The following is a 9,164-nucleotide window of genomic DNA, read 5'->3' as shown; positions in this document are numbered from 1 at the left end:
GTTACGAGTGACGGCCCGCGGTACGAGCAACGTGCCGTTTGCCGCTGTCGATCGATGATACGGTATCCTGGGCTCGGTGTCACGATCGGTTTGTTGCCGTGCGCGTTAGCTTTGCTATGCGGTACGGCTGGTGCGGTTGTCGATTACTTGTGGTGCACATTGTTCGAGACAGTCGCCCCAAGACGTCGCCGTGAGGAGTTCACGAAGGAATTTATTTAAATCAACGTCGGTTTAAGTTCCGTTTCGACATGTATGGTATATGTAACGATACCGGTGGTAAATTATAGACGTTTTGTTGGAAGGTGTCCGTCCCCTTTCTGCATGTATGATTTGGTGATACCGGTGGTCCTGTGGTATAAGCGTTTTTTCGGATAGATGGCGGTCACCTACGTCATCGGACGCAAAATCATACCAGCCACACCGAATCATGTCGGCAAGCAAACTGGCTGCCAGTATGGCCAGACGCGGAGCCATAGCGGTGCCGGTAGCTCCAGTTATGCCGAACGCAAAACCAAAATAGCTGCATCCATAATTACAAGGAATTACTACGGAATCGTAACAACTGTACAAGCAGCAGGTATGTTTCTTGTACGTTTTTCCAATAGGGAGGCCCCGACCACCAAGGACCGGTCTGGTCTCTTGCCGTCAGTGAAGTGCTCCCCGTGGAAGCCGTCAAGTGCACACTTCGCTCCCTGCTCCACACTCATGGCCGTCCGTAAGCTATGGAGTCTCTTCAGCTCCAACACATTGCACAGCTCATCACACAGCCACCATGGATAGGGCCAGCTTGAACTTAAGAGAAAAACATATCACTGGACTACCAATTGCGGTTTCATACTTCTTCCTCTTCATGTGCCTTAGCTATCTGCTTCTTATTGGTTTTTTTATTCAAGAGCTATAGATACACCTTAGTTTGAAACGACCCGCATTTGAGCGAAACGTAAAGCATTCCAGACACTATTGCTTTTCTTGTCAAGTTTGATGAAAGGCACGCTGACGCATGCTGCTTTGTTTTCTTCGATGACGATTGCTTAAAAAAACTAAAAAACAATGGCCAAGAAACAAACGCACACAGGCTTTTGTTTTTTGCAAGACTGGTGATGCTGCTGATCGGTACAACGCATTTACAGGTGTGGCAATGACCTGCTGTAGTTCCCTTCACAGATGGTGCATGCTTTCTTGCCCTATCATTTACGCACCTGCCAGTTTTACCGATGTGACATTTGGCATGTGATAAACAACCACTTTGTCACACGGGGCATATTGTGTAGTGTAAGAAATGTTACACGTTTTGTTCTGGTTGAGGTTGAAATTTACCTTGTCTTGCCTTCTTAGGGTACGCTGTGCAGCGGCCGAAGAGGTCGTTTGAATCGTGAAAGAGGTGTGGGACATGTATATAAGGCAATGGTTGCCCAATAAACTTCAAGCTGTGTTAAAGACTTCATTGTTCTGTCCGTTTTTTATTGTTCCTACGTCTCAGGGTTACTTTGGATGTCATTCACCAGCTCGGCTGCGTTTTATACCTTTCTTCATACAATACGCCTTGTTTGGAGCAGAGCACACAACCTTACTGCCCTGCTTCGCAGCTACTTCCTTTTAGTTTATGGGCTATGCCATTAATGTATAGGTACTGCGATTTTTACCTAGTTCTTGTCTCCTCTCTTCCATATCTGTGTCAGCTGATTTATGTTACAGTTTGGTGCAGATGTTTTGTGATGCACACACCAGGAAACCAATCGGGTACCCAGAATCACGTAGGCAAGAAAATTGCTTTTCAGAACTTGGCCGGTTATTCTGGTGACAATATTTCTTCAAGGCCGATACAAGATCAACGTAGGAAACACTGCGTTTTATAGTTTTGGAATGTCAACATGCAAACAAAATAAATCCTTTGCACGACCTTGGTTCATACTTCCGACACAAGTTTACATCTTTAAATTCCAGTGTGAGGTCAAGGAACATGATGGACCTGTTCACAGGTATTTCATGTGCTGTGTTCAGAGATCGACGGTGCTTCCCCCTGATATGTGTTGATTGCATGGCGGTGATATCGATAGCCTTTCCATTTTATGAGCAGAAGGCATCAAATGCGTGGGATAATGACAGAGAAGACTTGCCGGTTGCCAAACCAGCAAAGGCCACCTGGCTTCTCTTGCAAAGAGCCGTGAAATACTTTAGACCATCTTTAGACCTGTAAAGACCTGTTTTCGAGTGTTGATTAAAGAAGGGATATTGCCATTTTTGGTATCGTTTCATTTTCCCCGTGGTTTTAAACATCCCGTTATTACCTTCTGCATTATTTCTACATCACTCAGGAGTGCCTCTTCATGTTAGTATTGGGATTTGTGTCAGTTAGGATCTTTTAAGAAATTCCAGGTTTCTCTCTCCCCTTTACTTTTTGTCACGGTGCTTATTTAAGCACTTTTTGGAAAATAAAAATTTCAGCTGTTTTTGACACCTTTCGGTGTATATGTCCTTTTTTTGCGTAAAATATCAGGGTTTATGTTACGTTGCACAGCTAGTTTAGTTTTGAAAGTGCTTTTTTTTTTGGAATGCAAAACCGTAACTTGAAAAAAGTCAAATGATATGAAAGCATGTCTTGCAATATTTTATTCTCGAAAGTAGAACTGAACACGCTAGCATAGCACAACGTAAACATTTGGACATTCTTAAATCACATGTTTTATCAAACATTGATCTCTTATTTAAACATGATTTGCAGGACACTACCTCTAGGTTGTATTTTTTAACATATTTAATAATATACACGAAGGCCTGCCCTATTCGGTTGAAGATTAAATGAGAAGATTAAGTCCAGCTAGACAATAATATGTATACAAAAGAGATGTGGCGTAGTTTGCTACTCAGGTATTCCAGACAAGATGAAAGTAGTTGCTGTTGCAACTTATGACTACACTGTAGGTCTCAAAAATGGTGAGCGCGCAGGCGAGCTCGTGAGAAGTGGACATACCTTGACCTGAGACAGGGAAGAGAAAGAACGGAACGTCTCCGAACCAACAGCTCTTTTCGGAGACGTTGTGCGTTGATCGTCCCTTTTACGTACCTTGTTCCTTCCCTGTCTCACGTTAAGTCGTATCAACCGAATGTTTCTTGAGTTCAGCAAAGCAAGCAGGCGTCCTTGTTGAGGTCCTCTGCTTGCTTCCGCGCCTTTATTACGCGCTGGTACCGTAAAACGCTGGTAACTGGAGCTCTTAATGTGCAGCTTTAAAGAAGGCGCGCAGCACGCATTTCGCATTCCTTGTAATATTGAAACAAGTTTCTCTTCAGTTAACTCCTAAATGTATTGCAAAAGGGCACAAACCATCGCTGTTTTTTAACAACGCCCAATCGGTTTTTACTGTTTTTCAATACTTGTACTAGAAGAGATGCGACGGCCAGCGACGCACAGGATCGGTTGCCGTGTCGTAGTGAATTCTACCCCATATTCCGCGCGTAGGGACGCCTTGAGGACTGCGTAGCTCCTTCTGTTCGTCGGGGGTTGGCTCCGGACGTCGCTCAAACGGGTGACAGGTGTCAAGCTTGCGATGACGCAGCGGCGTCAAAGTGGACAGAGCCGCCGCGTGAGTGTCGCTAGGAGACGTTCCTCCTTTCTATTACGTCACTTCCATGTACCTTTTCTCAAATGTTGAACCTAGCTAGTAAGGTAGAAAACAACGTGCGCCACCGAGGCTGACGGCAGCAACTTCGCCGACTTGGTGTCGAAGCGCCAGGGTTCCTTGCTCACGGCGTAGGGATCCTCGAATCCAATGCCGGCAACGCACAGGTTCTCGCTGTATCGCTGCTGCTCGGCCCCTGGCATCGAGCGCCAACAGTCAGACATAGCAAATAACAAAATACGAAAGAAAAAAAAAAATATAGAGACGCTGCAGCAGCTTCGGTTAGCGAAAGTACATGCCGCGTCGCATGAGGGCAGAACAGGCGAGAGCGGCGACTCTTGTCCACACCCTTCCTGCGCATGCGCAATCTTCCCGCCATGTTTTTAGATGGGGCATACATTTTCAATTAAATCTAAGGTTACTTTTGTCTAACGTAATAGTAAAAACGTTTGCTGCTGGTGACTGAAATTTCAGCAAAAATATCCGAATACTCCTATGTGCGAATAATTATTCCCAAAACATTGAATTTGTTCTACTACATCTTTATGGATATCTCCTCTTTTACATTTGCTCCATATGAAGGGAGCTTAATTAACATTGGAGCACTAATGCTTTCAGTGCTGGTTGGCATTAATTTGGATAGTACGCAAAAGATGTATCTTTCGATGATGACTGAAAACCTGAGACTGCGGTTTTAAAAACGGAAAATCGTGAAGTAGAGAGAGAAAGGGACAGACGTAGTTTGAGACGTTGTCTGTCCCTTTTTCTTTCTACTTCACGATTTTCCTTTTTTCAAACCACACTCTCATGTTTTCAGTCATCATGTATAACATACACAAGCTCGCCTGCACTTTAACCTTTTTTTTAATGTAAATTTCGAATTGTTTTTATTGTTTCTATGTTCACCATACACAAAAAATAAGATGTTCTTTATTTGTAGGTTTGGTATCGTTTTTGATCATTTATGCTTGCCTTAAAGCTGGTAAGTACTAAAACATGGTTTTAGTGTAAAAGGCCTGACAAACCACAAATTGTACTTTTGACGGCAAGTTTATAGCGGTTGTCGTATGTGTCATGTTAGAATGCAGTCAACACAACGACTTTATTTTGACTAACACGTATCTGCTGAACGAACGTGATTCTGAATTTCCCTCTAAATTTATTGTAAAATTATACATTGCACGTTTAAAGTTGCATGGAGTAAAACTGAGGGAAAGGTTACTTCCAAAGTATCAAAGCGGGAAGGTGGGCTAGTTGGTTCATAATGCAACCTTGGAAACAGCGCGAAAAAAACAAGGGACAAGAACGAGAAATGAACAACCACAACGCTGTTTTTTTTTTTTTTGCAAGTAGCAAGGGCGATGGCGTGTATGGAAAAGCGTTGTGTTCGTTCACTTCTCGTTCTTGTCCCTTGTTTTTTTTTTCGCGCTGTTTCTAAGTTTGCTTCCAAAGTATTTTTGGAGCCCGGCCTTCAATCAGAGACACTCCTTAATCAAAATATATTTTCAGAACGTTCTAAAGGTATTAAGGTACACAATATATTTATTTGGTTTTGCATATATATTTTCTCTGGTAAGCGTCACGCTTGCACCAATAACAAAGGCCAACCGCATTGAGAACTTGCTGAACACTGAAAAAATAAAAACATAATTGTAATTAGGTTGACTAATAAGATAACAGTTTTAAGGCAAATCAAATATATTTAAATTTATATTTCGAACTGATATTGTTTTGTGACACGTATAAGGAACTAGAAATAAAGAAAACAAGATTCAGAACATGAGCATTCAAAATTATAAAAAAGAAATTCTTGGAGAAAACTTTTTCGCACAAAAGTTATCTTGTAAGCACCGTAAGATTTGAACGAAAAAGTTTTGTTCTCATATTGATTCTGAAAGCACTCTACATTTGTCTGTTTACTGCAACTCTAACTCAACCTCGGCACTTGCTCTGCATCAGATAACATATACCCAGGAATGAATCTGGTGCAATGGGGAGCCATCGGATTAACCCACATAATTTAACACATTTTCCTGTGGAGAACGGAAGCTCGAAATGCATGGCGGGTCAGATTATATAAAATGTTATAGCTATAAGGTGCATTAGGATATTTGATAAGGTGGCTTCGGCATGGGAAATAAATTGCGCCCCGTGCTAAGTATTGATTCGCCTGACGTACTCGGTGTTTAAAAAAATATGTGTGTGATTGGTAGTGATATATTCGTTTGGGTCGCAATGGAAAACATTGAGATAATGACACTGCACGCTGCGTTTTAGAGCGGAGCTCTTTGGCGCCCGTTTCCGGCTTGAGCGGCGTCGCCGTCGCCGTCGGCGTAACCGCGCGTTGCATGCAAGCTGCGTAACCTCGCGTTGCATGCGCGTTGCATGCAGGGCGTGGGTTGCATGCAACGCGCATACAGCGCGCGGGTTGCATTTTGGGCAGTTTCCCGTAATGACGTCACGACGGTTACCCTCGTGAGGGTTACGAGGGTTACTCTCACGAGGGTTACCGTCACGGGGAGCACAAGGGTTACCCTCACGAGGGTCACGAGCGTTACCCTCATGACGGTTGCGATGGTTAGTTACCTTCAAAAGGGTTACCCTCATGAGGGTCTCGATGGTTACTTTCACGAGGGTCACGAGGGTTACCCTCACGAGGGTTATGAGAGTTACCCTCACGCAACCGCCCTAAGGTAACGTGACCCCCCTGAGGTCACGTGACCTCAGGGAGTCACCTACTATTCAGTAACTTTCAACCCCCCCCTCCTCAGGAGCTGCGCTCTAAACCGACTTTACAGGGAGTTGTAGACGGCTTTCATTTTTTATTTATTACGGCAAACTATACCTACTGATTGCCTATGTTGCATGCTGATCAATATGACATCTATTTTTGTTCGTCTTCATATTTAAGCACTCAACATCATAACTACTAGGAAACCCTAAACTGCGGAATTTATTCGCAGCCTGCACGTTGTTTCAGAACATGTTTTTAGGTCAAACGAGTACTGATAACCGATATTTTAAATTGCTTGATAGAAGCAGTCTGAACATTTTAATTTTGTGTGGTGTAAGCTGTGCTTAAGAATATCTGCTACAAACTCAGCGGGGGGTCGCAAGCCGGCTTGGAAAGCAAAATGAAGGCACAAATAAACACGACGGGAGCTTGACTTTCTCCCAGTGGAACTCATGGAAACAAAGTAAATTAAGTTGTCAGCTCAACGATGAGCCAGGGTTGACTGTGGTGATGTTCAAAACCTTCTCTCGTTATGAAAAAAAAAAAAATGAGCTCTTACAAACGAGCTCACTTTAGCCGCTAATAGCAGTCATTCCTGCTGACGTATCTTTTTTTTAATATTTTTGCAGTGGTTTCCAGCCTAACTCACTCATATTGACTGCACACATTTTCAATTAAAACCATAATAGGGCTAGCACGACTTAGAAAACAAGAATATAGAGAGATAAAGGGACAGACATACCGCTGGACTTCAAACTGTGGTTTAATACTTCTTCCTCTTTATGAACCTTAACGTTGTGATTTTTTTAAGCCACGTAAAAGCATACAACTTATACTGTTTAATTTAACTTAACTTAAATTTGAGTCACCCCTACTGAAAAAAACCATTTGGCGCCCATATGAAAATAAACGGGTCCATACCGGTAACCGTTCAACCATACTGGTCACCAGTTTGTCAAAGGGGTCGCCCGTATGGCTCAAAGGGGTCCCCCGTATGAGCCATAACGGTCACCTATTTGGCAAACGGGTCGCTCGTCTGTGCAAATGGGCGACTCGTTTGGGCAAAGTTGTCGCACGTTTGCTCAAACCGGCGACCATGTTGCAAACTGCACCGGTTTAATCAAACGGCTCTCCGGAGCCCGTTTGATATTGAACGTACAGATCGGCGGCGTGGGCACGCCTAGCGTTTCAGCCGTGGCAGCCAATGTTTTCCGGAAGGCCGGGAGCGCCGGTTCATCGATTTCAGATCGTCCGCCTAATGCAAGTAATTATATTTATATTTCAATTGCGCTGATTTTCGATTATACTGCAAAACTAACACCTTTTTTTTTGTTTTACGTAAACGCGCGACGTTGGTGAGCCGATATTTTTGACAGACCTTTAATACTTTGTCCATCTTTGTTGCCTCAATTTACTTATTCAGCTCGAATCTCTCTCGCAGAAGACGCGACCGCGTGAAAGAATGTACGTCTAGACTCCGTTTCACTTTAATTCAAGACGCGGCGAAGGTGGCACGCGTACACGCGGCTCCAAGAACATCGAGCATTGCGAGAGCACGCCCGCCGTTGCAGCACTCAAACTACGAGCTTGCGCTGAGTTCTTTCTTCGCTCGGGCGCAAGCCGAGCTTCTGGCAGCCCCGCCGCCATTTCCAAAGTTCGAGCGCGCGCGCGCGCGCGCGTTTGTTCTTCGGGACTACAAAAACGCATCTCCCTGGAATGCCTGGGGAGAGGGAGAGGGGCTGTCCCGGTGGTCCCAGCGCCTTGACCTCGCCCCCTCCCTCCTCTCTTGTCACCCCTGTCATGTGACCCACCGCAGCGCGCGAGCTACACGCTGATAAGCATCGAGATCCGGAAGGGCGCGCCTTGCAGCCGCTTTTTACTTTGTCTGCTTGTTGTCAGTTGCTGCTCGAAGTTCGCTCGTCCTACCTGCTTCAATCTGTCTCCTAACCCTGCGGTCTTATTGGGATGTCTCTCGACAACGTATTGGATGTGCACCAAAGCTATCAGTGTTCGAAAAGACCCACGTGTATGTCGGCAACGAGCGATTCTTCAAAGAAGTCGCAAATTCTCGCGGTTTGGTTGGGTTCGGCAAATGACAGCTTGTGCGCCGCATCGTGTTGAAACTTCCAAGGAGCCGTTCCCTCTCGTTTGTGTTTGTGTGGTTGTCCTGCTTTGACCGTGTCGACAAATATCACGGATTACCTCTTTCAAGTCCGCTATTGTTATGGTAAGTGCACTGCAACCTACGTGTTGGCAACGATTGACCGTTCTTCTACGCGTACTCTTCTAAATTATCTGAAGAATTATGCAGCGCCTATTCGCGCGGCAGTCAGGAGAATAATTTCCCCGAAAGTCTACCTGTATAGTGTTCACAGATCGCTTGCACGTTTGTACTTGTCTACAGAAGAGGTAATAAACTTCGAGGAGAATTGAAAACAATCTTTTGTGTCGGTTTTCCTGGCCACTTACGAGCACCTACGCGAGTGCATTTGTTCTACGTGTTTTCTCCATGTTATAAATACGTTTATGAGTTTCGGGACGTCTTAAATATGTTTAAGATAACCAACGTCCCAGACGATACCCATTTAGGGCTAGCGCATAATTTGCAATTTCGAAGGGCACGTTCAAACGTGTGGTCACGTGCCATGTCGAACGGGTACTCGTACCATACGGCACCCGTATCAAACGGGCACCTGTATCAAACGGGTACCGTTTCCAAACAGGTACCCGTATCCCATAATCACGTTTGATCCAAACGGATCGACAGGTTTGATTCAAACGGGCGACCAGTTTGCCGCCCGTTTGAATTTCAA

The sequence above is a fragment of the Ixodes scapularis genome, unplaced genomic scaffold (assembly GCF_016920785.2).
Source record: "Ixodes scapularis isolate PalLabHiFi unplaced genomic scaffold, ASM1692078v2 PGA_scaffold4__175_contigs__length_147842914, whole genome shotgun sequence".
NCBI lineage: Eukaryota > Metazoa > Arthropoda > Arachnida > Ixodida > Ixodidae > Ixodes > Ixodes scapularis.
Note: the sequence above shows the minus strand (reverse complement) of the source record.